Genomic DNA, 13,750 nt, shown 5'->3' with positions numbered 1-13,750 from the left:
TCCCGTTAAGGCTTCTGCCTGTCTGGTTATTCAGAGCATGAACCTGCGTCTGAAGACTCAGAAATCAAGCACCAGCAGCCCAGGCAAGAGGGAGCAGCCTTGGGAGCGCCAGCCCGAGGCAGCCCAAGTCAGAACAGGGACCTGAGGTTTGGAGATGCCGTCTCGGTTCCTCACAAATCAAACCACTGGCTCCTCGGGGCAGCAGAAGCCCGCAGCGCGGCGGGGAAGACAAGCCCCCTGCCTGCTCCCTGCCTGTGTGCACCCGCTGCAGCAGGAGGGTCGAGCCCCTCCTGGGTCAGGCTGCATGGGGCCAGTGGCCTTGGGCTTGTGGCAGCCCAGGGCAGGGGAGCCCCTGCAGTCACTCCCGCTCCCAGCAGCAGTGCCAAGGGAGAGGCTGGCTGCAGCAGCCTGCCCCGGGCAGTTTCTTCTGGGAAAGCTGTAGAACAGAGGCAGCTCTCCTGAAACGTATGTGCGCCGGGGGGACCTGCTGCTTCAGCCAGTGCAGAGGGATGCAGTGGGTTTCCCCAAGGACCTGAGGAAGCAACACGTGCAGCAGGGGAGCAGGACATCCCTACCCAGTGCAGTCTCCTTTCCCTTCGTCAGGTGCATGCTCCAAGGGGAAAGCACGACCCTGATATTTTGCTTTCCTCTTAGCAAAATAAAAACCAACCAACACATCACCACAGCAAACTACTTAATGGGACAGGCAAACCAGGTTTCTGCAATGTTGTTAGCATGCAGAGAGGGAGGGAATTCTTTGCTAGGAAGGGATCCTCCCTAGGCCACAGTAAGAAGTCCCTCAAAAGCAAGTCACACAAGCCACTTGGTCTTTGCCAAAGCCTATTCCACAGGGAGCAGCTGCTCTGAAGGTATTGGTGAGCAGATGCTGGAAGCAGTCACAGATGTCAGCACAACCTCACTGCAAGAAAATTTCTTTTGGCTCAAAGTTAATCCAACATGAGGGAGCAGAGTCACCCTGTGCTGAAACAGTTACTGCTGGAAGCACAACCCTGCCTGCAACGTGCATTCAAAGATCAAGCACAAACATCTAAAACCACAGACACAGCACACCCAAGACAAGACCGCTCACTGTAACGTGGACCCTGCCTTGCTGCTTTCTCAGTCTTGCGGCCAGTCTCTGCCCTGTGCTGGAGCCCACGTCCCGCAGCCTTCCCACCACACACCCCCATCTCGGTGCTGCTGCGTTTACCTCCCTCCTGTGCTGTGGTGCTTCCCCCTAAGGGAAGAAAGAAGGGCCTGGGCTTCTCTCTGATGCCCTGTCCTCCACTGAGCCTGACTCACAGCTGAGTCCAGCTTCTCACCCTGATCACACAGAGCAGGTGGTGGCACAATCTTCTCCTACTCCTTGATGAAGGAGCTGAGCTCTTTACACACCTGGTCCTTTCCCTACACCCTTCCCACGTACCCTGCCTCTCCACTCCGTGCTGATCTCAAGCACAGGTGGGAACACAGCAAAGACAGAAGTTTCTCTCATAGATACCCCTTTGCCCAGAGAAGGAATTGAAAGAAGACTCAGCTTTCTTTTTGCTTGGGTGATGTGTCTATGGAGGGAAAGAAAATCCTCCTTTCTCTTCTTCCCAGATGAAGCCAAGAGCAACAGGAGCTCCTCCTTCCCTTTTAACCTGCTCTAGTAGGTGTGCTTTGCCTTGAGCAGTTTCTGTGCAGCTGTGGTGGTTCTCTGTGCTACTGTGATGCTTGTGAAGATCCTCTAGTTGTCCCCCAGAGAAGATGAGGTTTGGTTGGGGTGGATTCTTGCCACTGCTGACTTGCAGGACTCAGACAATGAAAGATACACGCAAATATATGGAGCAGAAGGCCAACTCCAGGCAGGCGGTTCTTGTGATGTCCTGTTGGAGCCATCGGGGAAGAGTCAAGTCTTAGTTTAGGATTTTTCAGCCTGAGGTTTTCCATGCAGTCATTTCAATTAATGTTACGCCAGACCAGTCCGATTTCCAAGCAGGACAGACTCAGCCAGTACCCGCACGAGGGAGCTGCTGCATGCAAGTGTGTGGCCAGTGGCTCTGCAGGCTGGCTAATTGGTTCAAGTTTCTCCTTTCCAGTCCTGTACGGAGAAGATCGTGGGGTTTGTTTGTGCAGTCAGAGGTATCACACCATGTAGGATCCAGAACAGACGGCAAACCGCACACCAGCTCTAAGCTGACAGTGCTTTGCGCAATGGCACCAAATAACTGACACAGCCTTGGGAAAACCTTGAGACACCAGAGATGGCCAAGAGTAAACTACGAAGTGAGCAAACTGGCAGCAGAGAGCTCTGGGAGAGGTCATCTGCTTTCCAAAGGCCACCAGCCTTCCTGATGCAGCTGAGCCAGTGCAGCCTCTCACATTTGGCTCCCTCCCTACGGGGTCAAGACACTGACATCATGCTTTCTGGTCCAGCACAAACACAGCAGGTGTCCTACAGACCTTCTCCAGGACCTCTCCCCCCACCAAATTCCCTGTACCTCCCTAGCTTCATCTCCTTGGTTCTGCAACCCAAGCAGGTGTTTTTTTATCAGGATCCTGTTTATTCTAAAGACCTGCTAGGCAGGTAAATTTGTGACTGGATCCCAGTCTGCAGATTTAACAAGTGCACATTCTCCTCCATCATCCAGGTCATTAATGGAAATGCTGAACAAAACCAGACCCAAACCAGATGTCCCTGAACTTCACTCAGCAGACCCCTTCCTTTTCAACAGGGAACTGCAGATAACTCTCTGGGTATAATTATCTGGTGGGTTTGTACCTACCCAACTTGCCATCTACATCATCCCTAAAAGCCACTTAAACGGCACCCAGGGCTCTTCTTTACTGTTTACTGTGCCCTTACCCTGTCATAGAGGAAAATCAGATTATTTTGACCAGATTCTGTTCTTGACAGTTCCATAGGGCTCCTGCTTATCTCCACTGCTTACAAGTAGTAAGATTGTTTGTTCCAGCATTTTTTGGGTGGTGGGTGGGTGAGGGCATTTAACTACCAGCAGCTTCTGGCTTTTGACCCTGGTCCCCATTTGGAAGGGGATTACAAAGCTTGCGTTTTGCAGTCTTCCCATGCCTCAGTGTCCCCCAGTAGTTCTCACAGATAACAGTGAATATTTCTGGGATTGCCTTGCATGCAGTTCACCACACCCAGATGGTCTGAAAAATTCCCATTTACCTAAATACTCTTTTACTTGCACTTTCCTTATTCAAGGCCAGACTTTTAGCCCCCATCACCGGCATGGCCTGTGCTCTCCAGTTCCCCACAGCTGTCTTTACCTGAAGGCTAATGCAAAGGCATTGCTCAGCTGCCTCTCCTCAGTGCCTGCTTGCCTCCCTGCTAAAGCAGCACCACTGTCATCGGTTAGTCTCTCACTGTTAACGTGGAATCACAGCGTCACAGGGTACTCAGGGTGGGAGGGCACCTCTGGAGATCATGTCGCCCAGGCCCTGCTGAAGCAGCTCTCCTCCAGCAGGCTGCACAGTCACGTCCAGGCGGGTTTGGACGTCTCCAGAGAAGGAGACCCCGCAGCCTCTCCGGGCAGCCTGGGCCAGCGCTCCGTCATCCCCAGAGTCGGGAAGCTCTTCCTCACGTGCCGGTGAAACTTCCCGTGTTGCAGTCGGTGCCCGCTGCCCCTTGTCCTGTCCCTGGGCACCACTGGGAAGGGTCTGGCCCCGTCCTCCTGACACCAGCCCCTGGGATATTTGCAGCCATGTGACAAGATGCCCTCTCGGGGGGTGCAGACCTGCTTGCTGCCACCGCTCCCTTGCTGCGCGCCCGCTTTTACCGCGGTTCTCCCGGCAGGGCCGCAGGGCAGGCGGGCTGCGGGCACCCGAGCTCCGCGCTGCGGGCGTTAAAGGCCGGGCTCGGGCGGCGGGTGGCGGATCTGACCCCTGTGTTACTGCCTCCGGGGAGCTGCCTGCAGCCGGGCAGCGGCGGGCTGGGCTGGGGCACGGCCCCGCGGCCCCGCAGCCCGGCCCCGCCGGGTGGCAGCAGGTGAGCGGTGGCACCTAGCGGCCGCCGCACCGGGGCAGCGCCGGGACCGAGCCGGCCGCCGTGCGCAGCCGCTCTTCGGTTGGCAGAGACCCGTGAGATCGTCAGGTCCGGCCGTCAGCCCCGCGCTGCCGCGGCCACCGCTAACCCGTGTCCCCCAGTACCGCACCGACGGGGGTTTTAACACCCCCAGGGCCGGTGACTGCACGCCCTCCCTGGGCAGCCTGGTCCACGCTCGGCCACCCCTTTCCGTGGGGACATTTTCCCCAATACCCAACCTAAACCTGCCCTGGCGCAGCTTGAGGCTGTTCCCTCTTGTCCTGTCCCTTGTTCCCTGGGAGAAGACACCGACCCCCCCTGCCTACAGCCCCTGTCAGGGAGCTGCAGAGAGCGATCAGGTCTCCCCTGAGCCCCCTCCTCTCCAGGCTGAACCCCCCCAGCCGCGCCCCCTCACACTGGTGCCCCAGCCCCTTCCCCAGCCCCCTGCCCGGCTCTGGGCACGCTCCGGCCCTTCTGCGTCCCTCTGGCAGCGAAGGGCCCACAGCTGGAGACAGGGTTCAAGGTGCACCCTCGCTAGGAAGCCACGCTCCTGCCCACATCCAGAAAAGCCTACAGATCCTTTGCCTCTGCCGGTCCCTGTCAAATTTCCAGCCCTGCTTCACCGGTTCTCACAGCCTGGGGCTCTGTCTCCTCCTGCCCTTGCAGTCTTCCTCTCTATAGCACATCCCCTGCCCAGGCCGTGCCAGCTCTGTGGGGCTGCTGCCCTGCGCCTTGCATCCTCCCCGCATCCCTCTGACCATCCCTAAGCTGCTCCAGCTGCACATGGGTCCCCAAAGGCGCCTTCAGTGGGGACCACAGCTCCACTGAGCAATGACTCCTGCACAACAGGCAGCTAATTGCTGTAAAAGTAATTTTTACTTTTAGTAAAAGTTTAACAGTTTAACTAAAAGTTAGTAAAAGTTTAAAAAAGATTAAAAAAGTGACGAGTGAGGGGAAGCACGCGGCCGACTCAATATGAGTGATAAAGCAAGCTTTGATTTATTACGGCGCGATTATGTCTTATATACAGTTCCAGTTAATTATGCCTACAAGTCATCTGCTGATTGGCTAAGCTCTAAAGGGTTACATTTTCATACGTCCTCCTACTTGCGGTTTCTGCGGATAGCTAGCTACATATTTTTTTTTCCTCTCTTGTCTACACGAATTCCTCAAAGTTATTTACAACATTAGGCACAAGGTCAGTGTGTTTTCTGAGCTTCCTTATCAGCATGCCTCAGCATAGCTGCAAGGCCTGCTTCAGCTAACTTATGCTAACTTTGTTTCACAAAGATCTTTAAGGGAGTCATGGCCATGATCACACAGCCATTCTGCAACAAAAAAGAATAAAACCAGTCTTGATGGTCTTAAAGGTCTTTCCCAACCTAAATGACTCTATGAAATTATTCAACACAAAACCTCGAGATACATCCCCTCCAAAGCAGGCCTGCTGGCTATTCTAGCTCACCAGCAACACAGAAAAAGGACTTTTCTTCACAAAGCACCAGGAGGAGTCATTTCCACAAAGCTTCAGGGAAATCGCACTGACCTGGGGAAGGGGAACGCCGTTATTAGCTTCCTGAGCCCCAGCAAGCGCTGCTGCTTTCCTCACACCTGCAGCTCAGTGCTCCAGACAACTTGCCAAACAGCAGCAGCAGCGATATAAAACACAGGAGAAATCAAAGTCTTCCCCTGCCTAGGTCTGGGCAATTTATTGTTATTTCTCATTTAGCCAGAAAGAACAGCAGAGTGAAGGGGCTGATGCTTGGGCTGTAGCACCTGTTCCCTGGGGAGGGCAAAGGGCAGGCCGGGTAAGGTGAGCCCTCCTGCAGCACTGCGAAGGGTGTACTCTCATTCTGGGAGGAGGGATGTGGCCATGTGAAAAGCTGCAATGCCTCTTGGAAGGGAAGAGAGGCTCCCTACAACGTGCTTTCAGCAAAGCCTCCTTCTGCTGACATGATTCATGCCCTGTGAAAGATACTTCCCACCCCAGCAGCCTGCAGGGATGGAGCAGCAGCAAAGAGCTCCTTCAGAGGTGAAGCCCCCTGGAGATGCAGAGCCCTGCCTCTAGTGTCCTGCTCCGCAGGGCCGAGGGGGCAGTGGGCAGCTGAGCTCATCCCACCAAGCATCACCTCCAAAGCACCAGGAGCACGTCAGGCAGTTTAGGCAGAAAAGAGCAACTGTGGGAACACCGCTGCACTGATGTTTTTGTGCTTGCAGGGGTGCCTGGCACAGCAAGGGAACGCCACGTGAGGAGAGAACTGGTGGCTGCCCCACCAGGACCACGGTGGTCACAGAGCATGCCCCCAGCAGCACTGTGCAGGAGAGAGGTCACCCCGCTACCCCCGAGTGTTCACCCGCCCCTCTCCAAAGAGAGCTTCCAGCTGTGGAGGCCAGTTGATTCCTCGTCCCCAAACACCCCCAGCTCGGCTGCATTTCCCCAGACTGGGGAAGGTGCCGCTCTGCCCTGACCCACCACACTGGGAAGCCCAGCGCAGGAGCCCTGCTCAGCAGGGAAGGCTGGGCAGGGGGCAGGCTGCTGCTGTCTCCTGGGGGGGGAAGTGTAGCCCCCAGCCCCGCGGTACCTTTCCGTCCCACCACCTCGAAGGGCCAAATCCCGTCCTCCAGGCAGGAGCCAGCAGCCACCCAGAGGCTTGGACGCTGGGGTGCTCCCAGCCAGGCTCGGGCTCCAAGGCTCGTCTTGGCTTTATGAAGCACAGTGCTTTCCAGCAGCTGTATGCTCAGTTCAGAGGGTAAAAACAAAATCCTGATTTTTTTATCATCTTCCTCTCATTTCTAGCTCCCTGGTGGTGAGCACAGGGGCTCAGGCAGGAGCACCAGCCACTGATAGTGGCAGGAGGGGGATGCACAGGGGGACAGAGCCTGCCAGAGCCCCGACTGCTGCTAACCCTCAGGAAGACACAGGACTGAGACGGAGAAAGCAACGCTTCTCTCACAGTTCAGAACAAAGGCCAGGTATGAAAAAAAGCATCAAATAAACCAATCCATACATGACAGCATTTATTAGTCACTCTTACACATCACGCAGTGGTGGATGCACCCTGAGAGGAGCTGTCTCTGGGACCCTTCTGCCCTTGAGGTAGCCCTGGGTACATTAAATGCTCATTTAAAGCTCAAATCACTATTTGCAACAAGAGTTTCAGTTTTCTGGTAAAGATTCACTTTTTCAGCAGTACATGTAGAGAGAGGGCCAGTTTCTGATACACTGACCGAGCATCACTTGCCCCTGTGGACAAGATTACAAGAAAACTGATTTTTGCCCAGCCATCACATTTTATACCCTGAGTCTTAAACAATTCCCTGTATCAGGACAGCAAGCCACAAACTGACTGCTTTGCTGGCAGATAGCACGTTTGACTCCCACCAGGTCTGAAGAGCATCTAGTGTGTGCGAAAGGCCCCAGGTGCCATCCGGGATGGGTAACAGCATGCCAGATCCTGGCATGATCTGAAGTGCAGGAGGAGGCTTCTAGGAAGACAGAGCATCTCACAGAAAAATTAACAAAAATTAAGCTTTGGGAAAGGTAAAGAACAACAAGCATCTATGGCTCCCTTGCCTCACAGAGCGATCACTGCTGTGCAGGTGGCACAGAAGAGGCTGGACAGAGCAGTCTGCCGAAGGATGTAGCGGATGCACAGGGGGAGGTGAGAAAGAAGCTGCACTAACGAGGATGGTGGCAAAAAGTGATCAGTGCTGGGGACAGGGGCAGTGTGGCCACCAAGATCTTCACTTGCTTATCAGCCAACTGCCTGCAGCTAAGCTGTCACCAGTTACCTACCTGCTTCACGCAGGTGGGGACATGGAAACAAGGTGGCAGAATGGTTGATTTTTAAAAATTGTTATTTTTTATTTATTCTAATTCCAGGTAGGATATGCCAGTTAAGGCTGGCCTTAGATAAGAGAGCCCTGCCAGCCTCTGCAGGACAAGAGAGAGCACACACAGAGCCAGCTCCGCTCGGGCAGCTCGGGCAGTTGGTCTAAGCCACCCTGCCGTCCCCACCAGCGCAGAGGACAGCCGGTTTTCTGCATGGGACCAAAGGTGAGCAGGCTAAGATGACACAACCACCTCCGAATCAGCTTGTCATACTGCCTGTGGTCCTTTACTGGTGGTTTGCACATCAGAGCACAGTGGAAGCCATCAGGGGATCTCCTTGCACAAGGACCGCAAGCTTTCCTTAAAGCTTAGGATAATGCCCTGCCTCCATCTGGCCTTCTTGACTGCAGAGAATAGGATTTCATACACGGGCCGTGCCAGGAGCAGCTTCTCCACCACACTGACCACACTATGAAAACAAAGAATAATCTTTGTGTTCTTGATCAAAATATATTTTAACCCTTTTGATGCCAACAGAGGTGGCATGGCAGGCAAGCCATGATTTTGTTACACATACTGCGCTTTGGTTTAAGTAGATTTAAGAGGTGGGAAGAAATGGTTAAGGATAAGGAAACAAACTTTATCTCCTGGCTGATTCCCTAACTTTGGAAAGCAACTAAGGTTTAACATGCATTGCAGCAAAGAGCTCTACAGAAGATGCTGGAGGAGTTACCCTGGGCTGTTAGGCTTATATTCAGCTAATGCAAAGCTTATGCCCACATCAGGGTGAAACACTGGCACAGGCTGCCCGGAGAGGTGGTGGGTGCCCCATCCCTGGAAACATTCCAGGCCAGGTGGGATGGGGATCTGAGCAACCTGACTTGGTTGAAGATGTCTCAGCTCGTTGCAGGGGGTTGGGACTGGGTGACGTTTAAAGGTCTGTTCCAACCTAAACTATGATTCTATGATAATCCCTAGGTGCAAAAGCTGATGCAAAATGAGATATTATTTACATTTTCTGGCACTTCAAATACAGGCAGCTCTGAAGAGTTTGTGTTTTTTTTTTTAAAGAACAGCAGGTAATGCAACACAATAAATAGCATAGCTGTTTGAAAGCCAAAGCTTTGAGCACACAAAGACATGCTTTTTTTGCATAGTCCGAGGCCTCATAAGCACCAGTCTGCAAAAGACTGTTCACAGCTGGTTTGGGTAAAACCCAGGCAGTGGGCATAACTTGCTCCAACGAGAGGGCAGAGCTGCAGTGCAAGTGGCAAAGGTGGAGAGCTTCAGGCAGCGTACTGATTTGCCTGCATTGCCTCTCTTTCTCTGGTTTAGCTGTAACCCTTCCTCCCAGCCACCATGACACACGGGCATTTCTTGGGAGGTGGCACACAGAACAAAGCAGGCAAAACCCAGCAGTCACGGTGGCAGCGCTGGCTGCCCGTGAGCCAGTGTCACAGCCTGGTGCTGGAGGGTGCCCCCGTATCAGCAGAGCTGTGGGCACCGGGCTGTGACACTGTAGTCTCCAGCAAAGGGTCTCTCAGCTCTTTGGCCGTTAGAGGGGAGCAAAAGCCCATGAAGTGCAGGGAGCAATCACCACTCAGCAGAGCCCTTCGCTCCCCAGCAGCCAGAGCCGGCAGGAGGCTGGCTGTGCTCCGTCCTGACTCTGAGCTGCTGGCTGCCCTCCCCTGGAAAAGCAGGACCCTCAGGCTCAGAGAGAAGAGAGGATCCCCTTCTCCTTGCAAACTGTCCATCTGTCTTCCTTCTGCCTCCCCAGCCTCAGGCCAGCTGCACTGCCTTGCGAGAGTCACAGACAGTTTAGGGTTTATCATATGCACAGCACCAGAGGAAACGGTCCTTCCTCATAGCTCCCTGGGCAGTGTTTGACGGGCAGGCACGAAGAGATATGGTTCAGCAATAATGTCTCTCCTCTACCCTGGCAAGACATGGCCACAAGCAGCAGCAGCCCTCATGTCTGTATCAGACCCCCGCTGTATGGTGCCTGGGCACAGCCTTCTGCAGGATGTGTGTGATGGTCGAGAAAGGTGGGTGTTTGAGAACAATTCCATGTAGAGCTAGCCAAAATACCGTCCCTTGATGCATACATCCTCTAAAAGATGGCTTCTGGGGAACAGTCTGGATGCAACTGCTTTCCCTCTGCCAAGCAAGACAAAAACAGGACAAACCCCATCTTTTGTCCCAAAGAGGACAAAACCAAAGCAGATTCACTGAATGGGAAGATGAGGACTACTTGGAGGCCTGACTAGTACTCCAAGTTATTTCTTGCTCTCTGACCCAGTTGCTCTTACCACTGTGAAACGTCTCCAAAGAGAAAATAACGTAAGGGATAGCTAGTGTCCTAAGGGTTAAACAAAATGATGGCAACATCAAGAGTTATTAACCCAAAGATGCCATCACCTGCAAGCACCCTTCTGGTGAATGCTATCACAGCTCTAAGGTAAGGGTTACAAATCCCGTATGAAACACCAATGACTGAAATCACCTCTGAGGAGCTCTCTGGTTGGCTTTGCGGTAGCATGTACCATTTACAAAACCTTCTGTTCCTTAAAGCCTGTAAGTTGGCCCACTGGTGTTTGGAAACAGTGATTAAGACAAGTGCCTTAAGTGAGCAGCTGGGCTTTTGCCTAGAGCCGCTACATATTCAAACTTTGTTCCAAAACCAGTAGTTGAATGCACATGCAGAATCCAGAAAACCTGATATTAGCAGATAATTTGTTCATTTATTTCATCAGTGTTTGTTTTCACAGTTGAGAATTTAGAAGCTGAAGGAGACCAGCCTGACTACCTAACAAGTTCTTGAACAAATGCATGTGCAAAAATCCCGTTGAAGGACTTCTGACTAAGATTGAAGGTGCCCTTTAAACCGCCTCATCAGCCACATCTTTATCACAGAATTCTCAAAGCTCAGTCTGAGTTTAAGAACATCTATAGGCACTCATGCACATGCCTGTTTGTGTTTTCTGAACTCTTTGTTAAAGAGAAACTTTGTACAAAACAAGATTCAGAATTTCTCAGCCAGAACAGGTCCAGTGCTTTAAACAAGAGTAAAATAAACCACAGCACAATAACAACATTATTGCATTAACCAATTGCCATGGTGAGCTGTTGCCTGTGTTGGTTCGGTGTGCAAGAGCTCTCCACCCTGCATTCTCAAACAAACGAAGCACCTTCTCCTTTGCTAAGCCGAACAGAACAGCCCCAGCATCATTCATGCAGCCAGGCCTTGCCCAGGGCTCCATGTCACCCCTCTCTATCATTCTCCTGCTCCAAAGCCCTTCCACTTCATCATTCTCCTGCTCCAAAGCCCTTGTAAGTCATCTGCACTTAAAGCATGCAGAAGTTACACCGACACCAGACACACACAGCACATCACCTCTTCCCTCCAGCTGAGCTCTGCAAGGCTGCGCAGTCTCGGTCCGTGCCAATCCCAGGGAAGTTGAGAGAACAAAATGAAAGTTCAGCACTTTGTAAAACCTGCTGGCTACAGAAGTGGGACTAAAGTGCTGTTCCTGTAATGAGAGCAGAAAGTGCTCATTTCTGCCTTTTCACAGAAATAAAATAAAATAAAAATAAAATAAATTTGCATTCATTTAACTTGATTCTTTCAGGACTATTTTGATCCCTGGTAAAGCTTTGCTTGCCACCACCAGCTACTTGCCTTTTTTTGCAGCTTTTTGGAGAAGCCCTTGTGAAATGTCTTTGGAAAGTCCTGCTGCTGGGAGCCCGTGCTCCTTCACCCGGCACAGAGCTGCTCACTCAGAGGGTTCCTTGGCTGGCAAGGTAAAACCTGTGAAGAAGGACAGTCTTCAAACCTTTTGTTCGACATTTGGGGTTGTTTTCAACCCATTCGCTGCAAGGCTTGCTGTAACGACACAGCCCTGGTCAAACTCAGCCCTGTCTCACAATACAGGTGCTCCGTTTGCTCCCGGGCCGTCCTGACAAACTGTGGATGGGTCACAGCCCAAATGCCAAACTGTGGAAGGTGCCTGCCTGCTGCCCAAAAGCTCTGCAGTTGTTTCTTCATCTCCTCCCTGCTTCCGAACCTGAATGGCAGGGAAAGAAGGGCCTGTCTGGCTTGGAGGAGCTAAGGCTGAGTGAGAAAGCAGCTTTGCACCCAGCACCAAAGCCCAAGGGGATGCACGCAGGTCTGGAAGTTGGAGTATTATTAAAAAAAAATAAATCTTTTTTTCTGAAACAGGAGCGTGGCCCTGAAGGCCACCCGAGCCAGACCTGCTGCTGTTAGATTTTAAAAAGACTGCCCTCAGTGGCAGTGCCCGAGCATCAGCAGCGGGCTCAGGGCGCAGCTGGTAACGTTTCCCTGCCCAGGGTGCAAAACCCAGCGGCACCACTTGGGCTGGCATGGCACCTCAGCCGGAGCTTCGCACGAAGGGCGCTGGGGTTCAGCTCCAGCCAGAGCCTCTGCCGAGCTCATATAACTGAGGTTATAACACAGAGTTACCACTTGCAGGGCATGTGATGTTTCTATGTCTTTATTTCTCTCTCTGGTTTTTTTTGTAAGATACACAGGTTAATCTGTGTTGCTTTCAAGAATGGTTTATCTGGTTTTCTTCTCTTAGTTGACATACTTTTCTAAGAACAGACACCAGGTACACAGGGCTGCCCTGATGTTTGCGAACACTACCCTTCTCTTTCCAACAGCTCCTCCAACCTCTCTTGTTCTCTCAGATTTCATAAAGACAAAAAGCCACCTTGTGTCCTTTGAGCCACTGCTAAATGGTTCTGCATATCACTTTGAGCACACTTACCTCTTCACAACCGGGCAGGATCACTCTGGCTTTCCAAGGTTACTGATAACAGAAAAAACTCAACGCTGCAAAGCTGTTGACGGAGATTGCTGAGTTTTATATCAGCACATGGTTTGATTCCAGAAGAGCCTGTCTTACAGGAAGAAGTATAACTAAATTCAAAGGAGACAGGGATTAGGTTAGTCAACAGCTTTGCTACCATAACACTGGTACAAACTTCTTATTAAATAGTAGCTCAGAAGCTTTCCTTAAGATTGCTACACAGCCATTCCTGCCACAGACACCCCCAAGGCAGCTGTAAGGGCCTGAAAAGGACCCAGTCCCAGCTGTGTCCCACCTAGAGTCTTTTATAGGAGCAAGCAGAGTGACCCTGCTGGGGGCAGGTGGGCTCAGCTGTGGTGTGAGAAGCACCTTGCCCAGCAGCAGTCCCTGAGGAAGAGGCTGGGAGAGGAAGGAGGAGTTTCCTGAGCCCCAAAGGAGCGGTCAGCTGTTGGGAGCCACTGGCTGCCTGGAAGGTACGGTGCCTGGCTCCTGGCCAGCCGGTGCAGGAGCATCCACAGTGTGTGACATCTCCCTGGCTTTTGCAAGCCTTCGGGGGGCCCTTCCAAAGCACAGCCTGGGAGGGACCACGGGTCTTCCTGTTGTTTGAGAGCATGCCTTGCACCCAGGCGAAGGTACACTCTGTTGCACTGCCTTTGGGACTCCTTTGGTCCCCAGGGGAGCAGGGGCTGCTGTTATGTCGGGGCCCTGCAGCAGCATCCCCCATCCTGCAGTTTGGCTGGCACCAGCAGGGAGCTGCCCCGCTGCCCTGGCCATCACACTGTGCTCCCCGAGCCTCGCAGAGCAGCTGGTCCCACAGGCACCCCAGCAAGGAGAAGCTGTTCCTATACCCCCTGCACCCCTAGCACGATGCGTGTTGTGACCTGGGATTTATATGACATCCCTCTTCTCTGAAAGGCAGCAGATCTGATTTGCAAACACAAGAGTGTCAGTGCATCCGCTGAAGCCTGCCAAAAGTTCACCACCTCACTGTCCAAAAGTTTTGCCCTATTTCCAGGGGGAATTTCTCTCTTCTAGTACCAGGAGAGGGCACAGACCACG

Source organism: Falco cherrug, chromosome 9 (assembly GCF_023634085.1).
Source record: "Falco cherrug isolate bFalChe1 chromosome 9, bFalChe1.pri, whole genome shotgun sequence".
Classification (NCBI taxonomy): Eukaryota; Metazoa; Chordata; class Aves; order Falconiformes; family Falconidae; genus Falco; species Falco cherrug.
The sequence above is the reverse complement of the archived record's forward strand: the minus strand, read 5'-3'. Positions refer to the sequence as shown.